This window comes from Suncus etruscus, chromosome 5 (assembly GCF_024139225.1).
Source record: "Suncus etruscus isolate mSunEtr1 chromosome 5, mSunEtr1.pri.cur, whole genome shotgun sequence".
In the NCBI taxonomy this organism is placed as follows: Eukaryota; Metazoa; Chordata; class Mammalia; order Eulipotyphla; family Soricidae; genus Suncus; species Suncus etruscus.
In genome coordinates this window covers 41,453,907-41,474,376 of record NC_064852.1, presented here as the reverse complement: position 1 = coordinate 41,474,376, position 20,470 = coordinate 41,453,907, and positions in this window count along the sequence as shown.

The following is a 20,470-nucleotide window of genomic DNA, read 5'->3' as shown; positions in this document are numbered from 1 at the left end:
GCTCTGCACTCAGAATTCACTCCTGGCAGGCTTGGGAGACCATATGGGATGAATCAGAGTAGGTTGTTTGCAAGAAAAATGCCCTACCCACTGAGCTATAGCTTCAGCCCCTAGATTCGTTTTCTTAAAAGTGTACATTTTCTTGAAGGGATAAAATACAAATGTTTGATTTACTGGCAGTTAGTAATCATTCCTGAGCAATCTGTTAGAATTTCTTTTACTTTTACATGTTTTCTGTTCTATGCCATGGAGAACTATGAATCATAATTTCTGGCAGCTAAAATAAAAGGCTCTGATAGACTCTATTAACATCCTAAAATATGCATGTCCTAATGCTCTCTTAAAATATGTCTTCTCAGAGATGTTTTGTATTTTCTCAGCCAAGAAAAATGACATTAACTAAGACCCTGGCATGAAGATTTGCTTTTTTCAGTTTGCTTAACAATATAACCACTGTACTAAAGTGTTGCTATTCAATGGCAGATAAGTTATTCTGTCATATTATGATCTATTTTTTGTTAATATCACATGAAAGCTTATGGGATCATCATTACTAGTAGTGTGATTATTCATTTATGAAGATAAAAAACTAAATCTATATTAGAATTTGTACTGTGCAGGATAAACTCCCTTCTGTTTCAGCAACATCTTGTTGAAGTCATTTTAGACCCAATAAAGAAGAAATAATAACAATTAAAATTTTAAGTCACTGCAATATAATGTATCCAACATCACTAGTATAATAACAATTAAAAACTTAAGTCACAGCAGTATAATATGACAACATCACTAGTTGATAGCGATCTGGAGAAAAGTTTAAATGCTACTTCATTGCTTTTATTGTTATACAAGAAAATTTGACTTGTTGCCTTCTTCCTTCAAAAGTCTACTACAATTTTCTAGGAAGAATTTAAGAGAAAACAATAACAACTGGCATACAAATTAGAGGGCTATAAACTGATAAAGGTATTATTCTTGATCTAAGAGTGAAAAAAATTTAGATATAAAAAAAAGTTGAGGCCAGAGAGATAGCACACTGGTAAAGAGTTTGCCTTGCACTCAGTCTATCCAAGATGGATGGTGGTTTGAATCCTAGCATCCCATATGGTCCCCTATGCCTGCCAGGAATGATTTCTGAGCACAAAGCTAGGAGTATCCCTGAGCATTGCCAGGTATGACACAAAAACAAAATGTTATGGGGCTAGAGCCATAGTAGAGTGGGGAGAGCATTTGCCTTGCACTCTGCCAACCTGATTTAAATAACTGCATTTTATATGGTTCCTTAAGCCTACCAGGAGTAATTTCTGAGTACAGAGCCAGGAGTAACCCCTGAGTGTCTCTAGTATGTCCCAAAAACCAAAAACAGACAAACAAATGAAAGAAACAGAGAAAACAAAACAAAACAAAAATATGAAGTGTAAAACCAGGAAATTTGATTTGATGTCTGATAGAAAAATAGGGGTAATATAAAAACAGAAATAGTGAAAGAAAAAAAGTATAGAATTGTCAAATGTCAATATTTGACATTTAAAAGTATCTGCTATGTACCCAATATTGAATTTGATGCAAAGAACATAAATAAACGCCACCTAGACACACTAGTATTTGAAGTTTAACATATTGAAAATAAACTGTCTAGAGGGATGAGAATGGTAAAGTATCATGTATAATACCTAGGTTCAAGTCAAGAACTGTTCAAAAAGTAAGTTTTTTTTTTTGTTTTTTTTTTTTTTGTTTGTTTGTTTTTGGCATCACACCCAGTGGCGCTCAGGGTTACTCCTGGCTCTGCACTCAGAAATTGCTCCTGGCAGTCATGGGGACCATTTGGGATGTGGGATTTGAACCTGTTTGTCCTAGATCGGCTGAGTGCAAGGTAAATGTCTTACTGCTGTGCTATTTCTTCAGTCCCATGAACTGCCCAAAAAGTTTTAAAATATATATTACAGTATGTAAATGAAAAGAATAAAAACTATCCTAAAGTTTTACACTCACTAAAATAGATAAATATCAGATAAATATAAGACATCCCATTTGCAATCTAAAATGCTGAGTGATATTGGAAATTTCTCTTAATCTACTTTTGTTATAAACATTCAAAAATAAGTTAATTTGTCATAAAATAAGATAAAAATGTTTTCAAAACATTCTAAAATGTAAGGCTCTTTTCAGGTGTACATTTAGGAAAACAAGATAAAACATTAAAGATTCAAGAAACTCCAGTTATACGTAAGAGAATACACGTTTCTAGACCAAAACAGAGCAGGAATCAAGAGTGGATTATAAAGTAAGGTTTAGAGAATGGGGCAGAAAAATCAGTGCTACCAGTTATAAGGAGAAATATGAAGATTTAATAAAATTTATTGAGAGTACAACATAGAAAGTCTATTGTATTTAATATCTAAAAGTACTCTCTTATGTGATGGATTGATGACTATATTGGGTCTGTAAAGAATTATGTGTTTCTATAGAAATAATAAAGCTATTATAAACTATTTTTTTGTTTTTGTTTTTTTGGGCCACACCCATTTGATGCTTAGGGGTTACTCCTGGCTTAGCACTCAGAAATTGCCCCTGGCTTGGGGGGGGGACCATATGGGACACCGGGGGATCGAATTGCAGTTCTTCCTTGGCTAGCGCTTGCAAGGCGCTTACCTTACCTCTAGCGCCACCTCGCTGGCCCCATATCATAAACTATTTAAACAATATTTTTTTTCTTTCTCAATGTTTAGAATCACCACACAGAAAACCACAGAAGACAACATCTTTTAGCAAGATTACATAACAAAATAATAAAAATATGAAAATGTAGCTGTGATGTTAATCAGAATTATAGGTTTTTGTATTGACATTGGTTGAGCTATAGTTTAAATTTATATTAACCTTATTTTAACTATATGCTATAAATACCTGTTTTTATAAGTGTATTTTATCAAGTATGCTTACTTTCACAGATCTACATAAATAAATAGGAACATAATGCATATAAGTACAAATTCAGATGTGCATTTATACATTAATCTATAAGAAGATATAAACATATATATATATATATATATACCCTAGTAAGGACTACTGAAAGAACCTACAAATTATAATCAAGTAGCAACAAATAGTTCTAGTACCAATTTCTTGACTTCCAATTATCTTTCCACAAAAATGAATAAAAGTTAATTGAAGATTGCCTCTGGAAAACTGTTATATGAGCCTGAAACATTCTTTCATGGCAAAAATATAGGAAATCTAAGACAGGTGAAAATATAACAAAGGACGCACATGGTTCTTTTTTTACCTAAAGTTGAACACCCAAATAAGGATAATGGATTATAATTTATTAGCAACAATAATTTTCACCAACTGTTTTCAGTTCTGATATTGACTAATCAGATCTATATTTAAATAAAATTTGAGTTCTATGACACTGACTGTCCTAACTTCAGAAATCAGACATAAATATCGGGCACCCAGAATCCCTACATTTTGTTCAGCATAATTACAAAGTCAAAGGTTCACATAATTTTTGCCCTTTTTTTTGGGGGGGGGTTGTCACATCCAGCATTGCTCAGTGGTTATTCCTTGCTCTGCACACAGAAGTCACTCCTGTCAAGTCAGGGAACAATATGGGATGCCGGGATTCAAACCAGGGTCTGTCCTGTGTTGGTGCTTGCAAGGCAAACACCTTACAGCTGTGCTATAGCTCAGGCCCCAATTCCTGCTCTTTTAAATGTCATAATTTGTTGGGATGATTTACCAAACTCAGTGAAGTGTTTTGCTTACTATTTCTAGTTTATTATAAGACTACTATAATAACCAATTAAAAACAACCAAATGGTCTGATCGTTTCAGCAGCACATATACTAAAACAACCAAATGGAAAAAACACAAAGAGCAAAGTAGGGGAGAATGGAATAATATGACTTCCCTTTGCCTAGATAAGTTTTATTACAATAATAGGCGCCTTACTGTTGTTACCAACCCAGAACATTTCTGTCCTCTGTAGTTTGGGAATTTCCCTATTCATTTTATTACAAATGCATGATTAATAAAATAAATTGTCATTAGTGATGAATTCAATCTGCATTCCACTCTTCTTCCTAATGGTGGAGAGGAGGAGGGAGTGGGGCTTAAAGATTTGTCCTACTGATCCTATGGTCTTCAGTTGTTCTGATGACCATAACTCTTCATGAATTTCCTTAAGAATTCCATGCTGGGGCCGGCGAGGTGGCGCTAGAGGTAAAGTGTCTGCCTTGCAAGCGCTAGCCAAGGAAAGGACCATGGTTCGATCCCCCCCCCCCCCGTGTCCCATATGGTCCCCCCAAGCCAGGGGCAATTTCTGAGCGCGTAGCCAGGAGTAACCCCTGAGCATCTAACAGGTGTGGCCCGAAAAACCAAAAAAAAAAAAAAAAAAAAAAGAATTCCATGCCACCACAAAAAAGGCACTTCTCATTTTGGAAACTCCAAGTGTTTTAGGAACTCAGTGCCTTGAGCAGGTCAGACCGAAAATTGCATATTTCTTAGTACACCATAGACGAGTTTCACTGAATGTCAAAAACTAAACAAATCGTATATTCACTGGATAAATACTATTTGTTCTTGTTAAATTAAACTTTTATGCATTGCTAGATTTGCTAACACTTCATGAAGATTTTCATCTGCATTTATGAAAGATACTGATCTGTAATATTCTACTATTGTCCTGGTTTTTATTTAACAATAATCCTCATCTTATGAACCTCTCCTTCAAGAGTTGATGTCGACTTACACACACACACACACACACACACACACACACACACACACACACACACTACAATTTGTCAATAAAACCATCTATTTCACTTAACATGGCACCTATTAGTTTCATACAGCATAGCTTCAGCTTTTCCTTTACTGTGTTTTATGCCAAAATTTTATTTTGGTGATCTCAAGAATTGAACCCAAGTCTCATGCATGCCAGCATGTTATTTAATGTTGATTTATAATTTCTTTACCCATTCATCTTTGTTAGACCCTTGGATTATTTTCATATTTTCTCAAAAGTAAAGAGCACTGCAACAAAAATAGGTGTGCATATGTATTTTTTGTGTTAGTGCTTTTGAATTTGAAAACTAGATAGCTATGAGCAATTTTCCTGGATTATATGGTTGTTCCATTTTAATTTTTTGAAAAATACCCATACTGTTTTCCATAAAGACTGAGTCAACTTACATCTCCCAACAGTAAAGGAGAGTTTTGTTTATTCCAGAGTCCTGTCTGCACTTGTTTCTGTTTTTTAGATATAGGTGCTCTTACTAGTGTGATGTGGTTAATTACTAATGTATTGATTTCAATTTCCCTGGTAATGAGTGATAATTAGCTTTTATTTATGTGCTAATATTGACATGTATGTCTTCTTTGAAGAAGTATCTGCTCAAATGTTCTCTTCCTTTTTGAGGGATTGTTGGCGAATTTTGAGAGTGTTTCATGTATCTTAGATGTTATCCCTTTGTCAGAATTGGGGTGTGTCAATATTTTTTCCCTTCAGTAGAATCTCTGTTTTAGTAGTAGTTTCTTTCACTTTGCAGAAGATTTATTGATGTCCAACCATTTGTTTATTTTTGTATTTGTTTCCCAAATATAAGGAATAAATCATTGGAAATACCACTGATACCAGTGGTATCAAGGAGTGTTTTGTTTGTTTCTTCAATGTATTCTATGGATTCAGGTTGAACATCTAAGTCTTAAATCCATTTTGAGTATGCTATAAGGCAATAATGTTCCACTTTCAAGACCTTCAAAGTATAAACTGTCACAGTACCATTTAGTGAATAACTTCACTTTTGAATTTTATATTCTTAGAGTATTTGTACTAAACTAACTGGAGCTAAAGAGATAGTAAAGAGATTAACACTCTTGCTCTGCAACACATATGGTCTCCTACACACCCAAGAGTGATCACTGAGCACAGAGCCAGGAGTAAGAATAGAGCACTAATCATGAACAGATACAGTCTAATACCAAATTTAATTAATTAGTTTTCTGTACATGTGAAAATTTGTCTCTGGACTTTCAACTCTGTTCTATTTTTCTTAGCATCATTTTTTATTCCAGAACCATACTATTTATATCTCCATAGATTTATAATATAGTTTATAGTTGTGGACTACAGTTTCACTTATATGTTTTCTCAGGAACACTTTAGGCATTTGGGCTTTTCTTTTTTGGTTATTTAATACAAAATTCAGTAGTACTTTTACTATGGTCTGCAAAATTTCATTGGAATTTTGATAGACATTGCATTGGCTATGTATAATTCTTCAGATAAAATGGTCATTGTAAAAATGCTAATACTTCCAATATTATAAAATAAAAGAATTTTTTCTAGAGTCAACTTGTACTTCTTTTATTCATTTTTAAATTTTCATATCTATGTTCATTAGAAATATTGGTCTATAGTTTTCCTTTTTATGATTTTTTTTGACTATTAAAATAGTTTTAGCCTCAGAGAAACTAAAATAATTCCAGTTTCTTTAAACATTGGGATTTTTGAGAAAGATAGAAAAGAGTTCATCTGTAAAATTTTTGTCCAACTCTTTAGTTAGCCTATCTGGAATTGGGTTTTTGTTTTGGTAAAGACTTGTAATTATTCTTTCATAATCTAGTTTGTAATTGGCTTATTCAGGTTGTCTACTACCTCTTGATGCAATCTGTAGAGAATGTTAGTTTCTGAATTATTTTCCATTTCTTCTAAACTCTCCAATTTAGAATCAAACTATTGCTCATAATGAACTCTTGTGATTTTATTTTGTCTTACCTATAGTGACTTCTTTCATTACTTGTTAAGGTTTTTCTCCTTTTTCTTTTCATTTGCCTGGGTAAGGTTTTAACAATCTTGTTTATTCACTCAAATAACTTGTTTCATTGATCAATAGTGCTTTTTTATTTTGTTTCAGTTTTATTTCCACTCTAAATTTTATTTCATCTCTGACATTAGTTTCATTTTTTGTTGTTTTTTTGTTATGATATGGGAATAAGATCTTTTATATGAGGATCTGCTTGTTTTATGATAATACTGTGTATTGCTCTACACTTTCTCTGAGCCTCCTCTATTCTGATAACCCCTATCTTCATTCTCATTTGTTTTCATTTTGTTACATTTATATTTTATTTCTTCAGCATTCAAATTTTTCAGTAGTGCATTGCTTAAATTCCTGTTAATCGAGTTTTTATCAGCTTCCTCCTTATGCTAAATTTCTGTCTTTAACACATTGTGATATAAAAAATTTCTTGAGATATTTTAATCTTTATAATTCATAAACAATTCGGATCTTATTATTTAGCCTATCAGTATTCTACATGCAATGAAAGATGTATACTTGGCATTTAGGACAAGAAGAACCATGTGTTTATTAAGACTATTCCAACAACTCATAAAAAGCTATTGATTCTTTCTCATTTATTTTGACAGATTTATCTATCCAATAATGAGAATGGAATGTTAAAGTCTTCTACTACTACTGAGTTCTTGTCAGGTTATCTCTCTCTCATATATATATATATATATATATATATATATACACACACACACATACCTATTTGTAACTGCTTTCTAAATGTGATGCCAATTCATTTGGTGAATATATGTTAATGAGTATTAATTTCTCTTACCATTTTTATTCCTTCATCATTATATAATGTTCCTCCTTATCTATTATTACTCCTTTCCAGTTAAAATGTATTTTGACTGACAGATCATCACTGTTCAAAACATTTTCAACTACCATTTGCCTGTATAATTGTTTTCCATTATTTACTGATGAGCCTGTTAATCATTGTGGAGAAAGTGAAGTAAAAAACAACAAATTTCCTACCTATTCCATTCTTCTCAGGAAATCAGAATTGATCCTAGGAATTTTCTTAGTAGCTAATTCCTGGGGTTAGACTAGAAACATACCTGGATGTCTTATCACAGAATTTTATGAACCAGATAGCACTTTGCAGCCCTCTGATCTTTTTCAAGGCTGTGTTGTACAGATTGTCTTTTGCTCTGCCTTTGCTCTGTACAACATAAAATCGCCATTTGTCAAAACCAAGATGTGTTTAAGCCCAGACTAGCTGGTCACCACTGGTCCCACTCACTTCTATAAATAAACATTAAATTCATGTATTTAATTACTGATTCTTGAGTGTTTTCTTTGGGATTGATAATTTTTATGGGCAATATATCTGAAATATTATATTTACATATGTATTTAAAATATTTGGGCTAGAAGCATTTTACACACTAAGGTTTGAGTAGATCTGCAAATAGCTTTAAATTGAGTTTGTTTTCTGACCCATCCACTATGTGACTTTTGATTTATGATTTAAGGCCATTTATATCTAGTGAAAATTTTAAATTAAAAATAATTATTGAAATTGTGCCACTTTTTTCTACATATATGTTAAGTGTTTTTCCAATTTTTCTTTGATTCTTTTGTCCTCTTTATGTCTTCCTCCATTACTTTTATATCTATATACTGTGTAGTAGTAACAAGTCTCCAATTATATCTTCTTCTTCTTGTTTATTTTTTTGGGGAGTGAGGCACACCTGTGAAGCTCAGGGGTAACTCCTGGCTCTGTGCTCAGAAATCGCTCCTGGCTTGGGGGACCAAATGGGACACTGGGAGATCCAACCTAGGTTAGTGTGTGCAAGGCAAACGCCCTACCACTTGTGTCACTGCTACAGCCCCCAATTATATCTTTTTTCTTGTTTCTTTTAAATATATTTTTTGAGTTTACTATAAATTTTTTAATCTAGGGTTCTAATCTAATATACATTTAATTTATTTTTATTTATTTTTAGTGAAGCAATATTGTTTATTATACTAAATTTACTTATAAAGATGTGAACAAGGGAGAAGAAAAGAAATATGTTTTCAAGAGTGCAACATCTTCAAAAAGTAAGCAAAAAAGAAAAATCTTGATTGTAGATCTTTTTCATCCAAAGCATCAGCTATGTCATACAATTTCTTCTAATCTGTAGAGTTTAACATAAAACTGCTATGAGTGTTACTAAGGTTCCTTATATGTGGAATTTTTTGTTACTTGCTGCTTCCAGAATTATCTATTTTCTTTTGTATTTTTTTACTATTGTAATTAAATGTTTTCTGATACTCATCAATATTAGCCTATTTTGTTCAAACAAATGTGAACTGTTTTGTGGATATAGATATATTGTTCCTTTCCCAGATGGGGCAAGTTGTCAGCTACTATTCTTCAACTAGAATTTGTTTCCTTTTCTCTCTTTAATATGCTGTGATATGAATGTTATTACTTTTGACGCTGTCCCATAAATATCTCCTTAAGTTTTAAAATTTTTACTGAAATTTTATAGTTTACCATATTCTTGAATTCACTGACTAGATTCTTGACCTCTGACATTGCACCTCTAATGTGTTTTTCGATTCAACTACTATATATATATATATAGTATATATGTATATATAAAGCCTATGCATATATACTTATATCTGTGTAGCTATATATGGATAGATAGATAGATAGATAGATAGATAGATAGATAGATAGATAGATAGATAGATATAGCCTTAGGTGACCCACTGAGCATTATTCAAAGCTTACTCCTGGTTTTTCACTCAGGAATTACTCCTGGTGGTGTTGGGGTTCTTTATCATATGCCAGAGATCTAATCTGGGTTAGCCACATGCGAAGTTAGTGCCCTACCCACAGCACTATTGTTCCATACCCACAACTACTCTATTAATAAGCTCAATCATTTCTGGTTGAATTTTTCCTCATACTTTTTACTTATTCAAGAGTTTCATTGCTTTGCTAAATTTAATTAGAATACTTAGGGTAGTTGCTCTGAACTCTTTAGTGGGGAGTATACATCATTAATATAATTGAGTCATTCTTGGTATTATAGTTTTATATATCAATACAAATAAATTCTGCTTCTCCATTTGCTTGATCTTGCATTAGGGTTAGGAGAGAGGGACTCACACTGTGCAGGACTTGACTATAACCTAATGTGTGTGTTCTCTAATTTATTTGTATTTATCAGCAATAGAATGCCAAGATTAAGATGACGTAGGAAGCATTCTACATTCCAATGGATAGGCAAAATCTGTGACACCAAGTTTGTATCAGCTATAGGCTGCAACCAAATGTTCAAACCATAAATATACCAGATTGCAAATACTTAGCAGCTTCTAAGTTACATTGCTATAGCCATACAAGCCTACTTATAATTAAGCAGAGGTAAGAAGAACTTAAAAAGTGACTGGTTTCGCGGCTCCCTGTGTGTGACACCAGGCGAGGAAAATCCGCGAAAGTACACCGGCCCAGTGGGGCTCAACTGCGAAAGACTGTGAGTGTGACCTGTCTATGTCTGTCTACTGTCCTCTTGCGTGAAACTCTTGCGAGTGGGGCAAGGAGAGGCTCCAGAAACCTCGCTCGCCCAGACGCCATTTTCAGGGAGGGACTTCAGAGCATAAAAACCGGCTAAGCTTTGCAAAAGCCGGCTCCCTGTGTGTGACAACAAGCGGGGAAAATCCACGAAAGTACACCGGCCCAGTGGGGCTCAACTGTGAAAGACTGTGAGTGTGACCTGTCTATGTCTGTCTACTGTCCTCTTGCGTGAAACTCTTGTGAGTGGGGCAAAAAGAGGCTCCAGAGGAGCACGGCCGCTCCGCTTCGCTACGCGGCAGTGCACTCTTTCTAAGGAAAGAACTCCATTGCAACAAGAAAGAAAAATCACACTAAGAACGGCGCTATATCACAGAAGCAAACATTTCTCTCTGGACTGTCTTCTCTGTTGCATGCTCTGGCCTAAGATTTGACCCAGTGTGAGGCTTCATCCACGGAGGACTCCCCTCCCTTAGAGGCAAGTCAGCCCATCCAGAAAGGGAGGAGCCAGAGGAGTGTGCTGCCTACATCATATAGACAATGAATACCACCACAACACGTAGAAAAACCCACAATACAAGTGTGACAATGGGGAAACAATGCAGGCCAGCATCAGACATAGAGAATGAAGATGACAATTCTGAGGACCAGATAATGACTGACCAACTAATCAACCTCTCAGATAAGGACTTTAGACTAGCAATATGGAAGATGCTCAACAGACTCCAAGAAACCATGGATCGAGTTGAACAGAACACTAATAAGAACCAAGAAAATATGAAGGCAGAAATCACAAAACTCCAAACTGAAATAACATGTCAACTAACAGGACTGAAAAAGTCAGTAAACGAAGTGAATGACAAAATGGATAAGCTCTGGGACAGGGTATCAGAAGCTGAGAATAGACTTGGTGCTGTGGAAGATGAGATACATAACAATTCCATACAGCAGGAGAGATTGGACAAAAAACTTAAAGCAAATGAGCAGACAATGGAAAAATTAGTCAAAGAATGGGAACAGATGAAAATAGAAGTCTATGATAAGATGAACAGAAACAACTTAAGAATCATTGGAGTCCCAGAGACCCAGGAAGAAAATTTCCAGGAAGAATCAATGGTCAAGAACATCATTAAAGAGAAACTTCCAGAGCTAAAGAATATATGTGATCAAATCCTGCATGCCCGAAGAGTACCAACCAAAAGAGACCCCAGAAAAACCACCCCAAGACACATCCTAGTCACAATGACAAATCCCACAGATAGAGACAGAATTCTGAAAACAGCAAGATCAAAAGAGGAAATCACGTTCAAGCAAGCTTCCCTGAGATTTACAGCAGACCTGTCACCAGAAACACTCAATGCCAGAAAGCAGTGGTGGGATATTGTGACAAGACTGAATGAAATGAATGCTTCACCCAGAATACTATACCCAGCAAAACTCACTTTCCGGTTTGATGGAAGAATACATGGTTTCACAGACAAAAAACAGCTCAGAAACTTCACAGACACAAAACCAGTCTTAAGAGAAAAACTGAAAGACCTAATCTAAGACAAGACTACCCAAAACACACACCAAATTTTGAAATAAAGATGGCGTTAAATCCCAGGACAATTCTTTCTCTCAACGTCAATGGACTAAATGCACCAGTTAAGAGACACAGAGTGGCTAAATGGATCAAAAAACTCAATCCAACCTTCTGCTGCCTACAAGAAACGCACCTGAATAGTCAGAACAAACATAGACTCAAAATAAAAGGCTGGAGAAAAATTATCCAAGCAAACAACACCCATAAAAAAGCTGGAGTGGCCATACTAATATCAGATAATGCAAACTTTATACTCAGGAAGGTTGTAAGGGACAAAGATGGACATTTTATATTAATCAAGGGGTACGTAGAGCAGGAAGAATTCACTCTCCTAAACATATATGCACCAAATGAGGGGCCAGCAAAATATTTAATACAACTGTTGACAAATCTGAAAAATAATATCAACAACAACACAATAATTGTGGGGGACCTTAACACGGCTTTATCAACACTGGACAGGTCAAGCAGACTGAAACCCAACAAGAATATACTAGACCTGAGGAGAGAAATGGAAGAAAGAGGCCTAGTGGATATATATAGGACACTCCATCCCCAGAAACCTGGATACACATTCTTCTCCAATGTACATGGGACATTCTCCAGGATAGACTACATGCTGGCACATAAAACATACCTCCATAATATCAAGAGGATAGAAATTTTGCAGACTACCTTCGCTGACCACAAGGCTCTGAAATTATTTGTGAACTCCAAAGGGACTCAGAAGAAACACTTTAACACCTGGAAGTTAAACAGCCGCATGCTCAATAACCAGTGGGTCCGAGATGAAATCAAGGAGGAAATAAAAAGGTTCCTGGAAACAAATGACAATCAAGACACAAACTCTCAGAACTTATGGGACACAGCAAAAGCAGTACTGAGAGGAAAATTTATAGCTTTGCAAGCACACATCAGGAAGGAAGAAGGAGCTTACCTGAGTAGCTTAATGACACAGCTAATAGAACTAGAAAATGCTCAACAAAAGGACCCAAGAATAGGAAGACAGAAGGAAATAACAAAGCTGAGAGCAGAAATCAACGAAGTGGAAACTCAAAAAACAATCCGAAAGATCAACGAAAGCAGAAGTTGGTTCTTTGAAAAAATAAACAAGATTGATAGACCACTGGCAAACCTAACAAAGAAAGAGAGAGAGAGAAACTTGATAACTCGTATCAGGAATGAAAAAGGAGAGATCACTACTGATATGACAGAGATTCAAAAGGTAATCAGAAACTACTTTGAAAAACTCTACGCCACTAAAAATGAGAACCTGGAAGAAATGGATAAATTCTTGGACTCTTATAATCTTCCACGGTTGAAGGAAGAGGATGTAGCATATCTAAACACCCCCATCACCATTGATGAAATTAAAACAGTAATCAAATGTCTGCCGAAAAACAAAAGCCCAGGTACAGATGGATTCACTAATGAATTCTATCAAACTTTCCAAGAGGAACTACTGCCAATCTTGGCAAGACTCTTTCATGAAATTGAACAAACAGAAACACTTCCAAATAGCTTTTATGAAGCCAACATCACCTTGATACCTAAACCAGACAGAGACGCTACCAAAAAAGAAAATTACAGACCAATATCACTGATGAATGCAGATGCAAAGATCCTCAACAAAATCCTGGCAAATAGGATTCAATGCCTCGTTAAGAAGATCATCCACTACGATCAAGTAGGTTTCATCCCAGGAATGCAAGGCTGGTTTAGCATTCGTAAATCTATCAACATAATACACAACATCAATAACAAGAAAAATAAAAACCACATGATCATATCAATAGATGCAAAGAAAGCATTTGATAAGGTCCAACACCCATTCTTGATCAAAACTCTCAGCAAGATGGGAATGGAGGGAACCTTTCTCAATATAGTGAAGGCCATCTACCACAAGCCAGTGGCAAATATTATCCTCAATGGAGAAAAACTGAAAGCCTTCCCTCTAAATTCTGGCACAAGACAAGGCTGTCCTCTCTCACCACTCCTATTCAACATAGCACTGGAAGTACTTGCTATAGCGATTAGGCAAGAAAAGGATATCAAGGGAATCCAGATAGGAAAGGAAGAAGTCAAGCTCTCACTGTTTGCAGATGACATGATACTCTACTTAGAAAACCCCAAAGACTCTACCAAAAAGCTTCTAGAAACAATAGACTCATATAGCAAGGTGGCAGGCTACAAAATTAACATACAAAAATCAATGGCCTTTCTATATACCAATAGTAATAAGGATGAAATGGACATTAAGAAAACAACCCCATTCACAATAGTGCCACACAAACTCAAGTATCTTGGAATCAACTTGACTAAATATGTGAAGGACCTATACAAAGAAAACTATAAAACTCTGCTCCAAGAAATAAGTGAGGACACACGGAAATGGAAACGCATACCCTGCTCATGGATTGGCAGGATTAACATCATCAAAATATCAATACTCCCCAAGGCATTATACAGATTTAATGCCATCCCTCTAAAGATACCCATGACATTCTTCAAAGAAGTGGATCAGACACTTTTGAAATTCATTTGGAACAATAAACACCCTCGAATAGCTAAAGCAATCATTGGGAAAAAGAATATGGGAGGAATTACTTTCCCCAACTTTAAACTGTACTACAAAGCAACAGTTATCAAAACAGCATGGTATTGGAATAAGGATAGGTCCTCAGATCTGTGGAATAGGCTTGAATACTCAGAAAATGTTCCCCAGAGATACAACCACCTAATTTTTGATAAAGGAGCAGGAAATCCTAAATGGAGCAGGGAAAGCCTCTTCAACAAGTGGTGTTGGCACAATTGGATAGCCACTTGCAAAAAATTAAACTTAGACCCCCAGCTAACATCATGTACAAAGGTAAAATCCAAATGGATTAAAGACCTCGATATCAGCCCCAAAACCATAAGATATATAGAACAGCACATAGGCAAAACACTCCAGGACATTACAGGCATCTTCAAGGAGGAAACTGCACTCTCCAAGCAAGTGAAAGCAGAGATTAACAGATGGGAATATATTAAGCTGAGAAGCTTCTGCACCTCAAAGGAAATAGTGCCCAGGATACAAGAGCCACCCACTGAGTGGGAGAAACTATTCACCCAATACCCATCAGATAAGGGGCTAATCTCCAAAATATACAAGGCACTGACAGAACTTTACAAGAAAAAAACATCTAACCCCATCAAAAAATGGGGAGAAGAAATGAACAGACACTTTGACAAAGAAGAAATACACATGGCCAAAAGACACATGAAAAAATATTCCACATCACTAATCATCAGGGAGATGCAAATCAAAACAACGATGAGATACCACCTCACACCCCAGAGAATGGCACACATCACAAAGAATGAGAATAAACAGTGTTGGCGGGGATGTGGAGAGAATGAACTCTTATCCACTGCTGGTGGGAATGCTGTCTAGTTCAACCTTTATGGAAAGCGATATGGAGATTCCTCCAAAAACTGGAAATCGAGCTCCCATACGATCCAGCTATACCACTCCTAGGAATATACCCTAGGAACACAAAAATACAATACAAAAACCCCTTCCTTACACCTATATTCATTGCAGCTCTATTTACCATAGCAAGACTCTGGAAACAACCAAGATGCCCTTCAACAGACGAATGGCTAAAGAAACTGTGGTACATATACACAATGGAATATTATGCAGCTGTCAGGAGAGATGAAGTCATGAAATTTTCCTATACATGGATGTACATGGAATCTATTATGCTGAGTGAAATAAGTCAGAGAGAGAGAGAAAAATGCAGAATGGTCTCACTCATCTATGGGTTTTAAGAAAAATGAAAGACACCCTTGTAATAATAATTTTCAGACACAAAAGAGAAAAGAGCTGGAAGTTCCAGCTCACCTCAGGAAGCTCACCACAAAGAGTGATGAGTTTAGTTAGGGAAATAACTACATTTTGAACTGTCCTAATAATGAGAATGTATGAGGAAAATGGAGAACCTGTCTAGAGTACAGGCGGGGGTCGGGTGGGGACGAGGGAGACTTGGGACATTGGTGATGGGAATGTTGCACTGGTGATGGGTGGTGTTCTTTACATGACTGAAACCCAAACACAATCATGTATGTAATTAAGGTGTTTAAATAAATTAAAAAAAAAAGTGACTGGTTTCATACATACAGTTTGTTGTAAGGGACTAAATTGAATCACATAAAGCAATAGGATTCTCTCCACTGATGTGATGTTTTAGGACTAAAATATGTCAATTCTCAAATTACATAATCATTTGGGCTGTCTGCTATCTTTGTCAGAACTGAATCATGAGGACTTCTCTTTATTTACTAGGTATGAGAAAATTTCATTCAGTCAACTACTCAACCTTTAAGTTTTTGTTTTTCACTTTGATCTTTATCTATATCTTTTCATTAACACAGCTCTTTATATTTTTACTATTTTGGTTATAACATATTTATTTAAGCACTATGACTACAAACATGTTTGCAGTTGGGTTTTAGTTATAAATAAAGAACACACTCCTTCACCACTGTAACCTTCCTACCACCAATGCCCCTTCCTCTCCCTCCTCCCACACCCTTGCCTGTATTCAAGACAGGCATACTACTTCTCTCACTCACTACATTGTCATGATCGTTGTTAGTGTAGTCATTTCTCTGACTGCACTCACCAGTCTTTGTGTTAGCTTCATATCATGGCTGATCCTTCTCTATTATCTTTGGATGTTTTGTAATATTGTCTTCAATTTTTCTTAAGTCCCATGGATGAGTGACACTATTCTGTGTCTATCTCTCTCCTGCTGACTTACTTCACTCAGCATAATAGTTTCAATGTTCATCCATGTATAGAAAAATTGCATGACTTCGTTTATCTGATGGCTGCATAATATTCCATTGTGTATTTGTACCACAGTTTTTTTAGCCACTCATCTGTTGTTGAGCATTTGGGTTGTTTCCAGATTCTGGCTATTGTAAATAGTGCTACAATAAATATAAGTGTGAAGAAAACATTTTTGTGTTGTTTTTTTTTTTGTATCCCTAGGGTATATCCCTAAGAGTGGTATAGCTGGATCATATGGGAGTTCTATTTCCAGTTTTCTGAGGCATCTCCATATTTTTTTCCAGAAAAGCTGAACTAGATGGCATTCCCACTAGTGAATAGGGTTCCTTTCTCCCCATATCCCAACCAACACTGATTGTTCTTTTTTTGTTTGTTTTATTTTGTCTTTGTTTTTGTTTTTTGTGATTTCAACCCTTAGTTTGAAAAAATACAATTCACCTAAGGAATTTGCTTTTCAAATATTTTTTATCCAATCAAAGATAGCATCTCAGCAATTTACAAATAGGTCACCGGGATGAAATCTATCACTGATTTAGGCCTAATAATTTTAATATGTATTTTTTTCTCTTGTTCCAGCAAAAGAATTATCAGATTGGATTATAGGGATCTTTGGCTTAATTTCCCTTTTCCAGGGAAAAATTCTATGCACCTTAGTACCTTAGCAATGTGTCACTAATGTTAGAGATACACACCAAAACTGGTTCTGAAATGCCTCTCTGGTGAAATTGATATATTGTAAGATTCTTCTCCTCAGAAGAATGTTTGGGCTTCTCTGTGCCCCTTTTTTGTGGAACCTCAGATAAGATTCTGCATTTAACCCAAAATTTTTCATAGATTTTGAACCAATCACAATAGAATGTTGAACCTATTTGCTCTGTTTTACCATCCTAGACACACCTACAATTGATTTTTGAGCTACTCATTACAATTGAGTTAGGTTTTCCTGTGGTTGCTCATAGTATTACAAAATGTATTTAAAATTTAACTACCAGATAATTTTTATCTTTCCTATCTTTAATTTTATGATATTTTATTATAATCCTACACAGTATGTTTTTATATATTAAAAAAATTCATCAGAGTTTTAAATCTTTAGTAATAATTCTAGAAGTCAAGAAAATTTCAAGTGTTCTAACTCCCTAAATGCCTACATTATTTTGGTGTTCTTTTTATTGCAAGTTTCTCTCTGGCATAATTTCCCTGGCATAATTTTACTTCTGTTTAAAGAACTTCTACAAGTAATTCAACAGTAAGCCTGTTGGCTGCAAATGCTTTCATTTCCCTTCCTATCAAAATGCCTTTGTTTTGCTTTTACTGATGAACTACATTTCTTTTTTATATAATATTTTATTTAAACACCTTGATTACAAACATGATTGTAGTTGGGTTTCTGTCATGTAAAGAACACCCCCCATCACCAGTGCAACATTCCCAATCACCAATGTCCCACATCTCCCTCCTCCCCACCCCACCTCTGCCTGTACTCTACACAGGCTTTCTATTTTCCTCATACATTCTCATTGTTAGGATAGTTGTCAATGTAGTTATTTCTCTAACTAAACTCATCACTCATTGTGATGAGCTTCATGAGATGAGCTGAAACTTCCAGCCCTCCTCTCTTTTGTCTCTAAAAATTATTGCAAAAATGTCTTTCATTTTTCTTAAAACCCATAAATGAGTGAGACCATTCTCTCTCTCTCTCTCTCTCTCTCTCTCTCTCTCTCTCTCTCTCTCTCTCTCTCTCTCTCTCTCTCTCTCTTACTTATTTCACTCAGCATAATAGACTCCATGTACATCCATGTATAGGAAAATTTCATGACTTCATTTCTCCTGATGGCTGCATAATATTTCATTGTGTATATGTTATATGTACCACAGTTTCTTTAGCTATTCATCTGTTGAAGGACATCTTGGTTGTTTCCAGAGTCTTGCTATGGTAAATAGTGCTGCAATGAATATATGTGTAAGAAAGGGATCTTTTGTATTGTATTTTTGTGTTCCTAGGGTATATTCCTAGGAGTGGTATAGCTGGATTGTATGGGAGCTCAATTTCAAGTTTTTGGAGGAATCTCCATATCGCTTTCCATAAAGGTTGGACTAGTATCTTATCCACCAGCAGTGGATAAGAGTTCCTTTCTCTCCGCATCCCTGCCAGTACTGCTTGTTCTCATTCTTTGTGATGTGTGCCAATCTCTCTGGTGTGAGGTGGTACCTTGTTTGATGAACTACATTTCTACTGGATATAAAATTCTGAATCAGAGGCCAAAGTGGTAGCGCAGCGGTAGGCATTTATTTGCCTTGCATGCAGCTGACCTAGGACGGACCACAATTCAATCCCATGGCATCCCATATGGTCCATCAAGCCAGCAGTGATTTCTGAGCGCATAGCCATGAGTAACCCCTGAGCATCACCAGGTGTGGCCCCAAAACAGAAACAAACAAAATTCTGAATCGCTGATTTATTTCTTTCAGAATTTAAATATTTCTTATAAAAATATTCATGGATAAGAATACCAAATTAGAGGTTACACAAGACAGTGGTCAAGTACAACTTGGTAAGGTGCAGTCATTTTGTACATGAACACCAAAAATGTTAACACTATTGTAACAAAGTAATCTTCACTAATTTTTTTAAAAAGGCACTTTATTTCTGCCTTTAATGATTTCTGGTAATAAATCTGCCATTATTTTAATCTACTAAGAAATGTTTTACACATCTTTTCTTAATACACGATTTTATCATTTTTATGTAGTCACCACATTACATATATCAATTTGTGGATTTTAAAACAAATTTACATTCCTGGAATAAAACCAAATAAGTCATGATACATTGCCCTTTTGACATATTCTAAATTGATTTGCAAATAGTTTGTTGATGAGTTGTCTGATTATGCTCATCTGAGATATTATTTTGTATTTTTGATTTTCATATCAGAACAATGTTAGTCTCAGAAAATGAGTTTGTATGCATATTTCTCTGATTTTTGTAAAAGTTAGAGAATGATAGGTATTAGGTCCCTTTGAATATTTTGTAGAATTTACTATTAAAACCATAAGATACTAGACTTTTGTTTTGAACATCTTATTACCGTTTCAGTTTCCTTGCTTGTAATTGGTGGGGATGTTTTTTTTTCTATATATCGCTAATTAAGTCTTAGTGAAAAATTGTAAAACTCTTGTGTATTTCTTCTGTACTTACCAATAGTATGACATATAATTATTTATAGTAGTTTCCAATGGTAGTTGTATATGAAACTTTGTATTTTTTATTATTCTCTCCTAACTGCTCCTCTTTCATTCCTATAAAAGCTTTTTCTCTGTATTTTATACATATTCTTTCTGAGAATATGCCAATTTTGGTTACCCTTTCAGTAGACTTCACTCAGTAATTCTTCGTTCAGCTTCTGCATTTTTAATTCATTTATATTCACATATTCTTATTACATTCTTTACTAGTTGTCTAGTTTTATTTCTCCTATTTTTCATGTTATATTTAATGTAATTTTATGTTTTATTATTTAATATTTTGTGTTGTTATTAATTTCACCTTAGTACCACTTTATTTTATTTTATTTAAATCATTTTAATTTATTTAACGTATTTTTGTACCCTTAGCATCATTTTCTTATTTAACCAATCAGTTGTTCAGTAGTCAG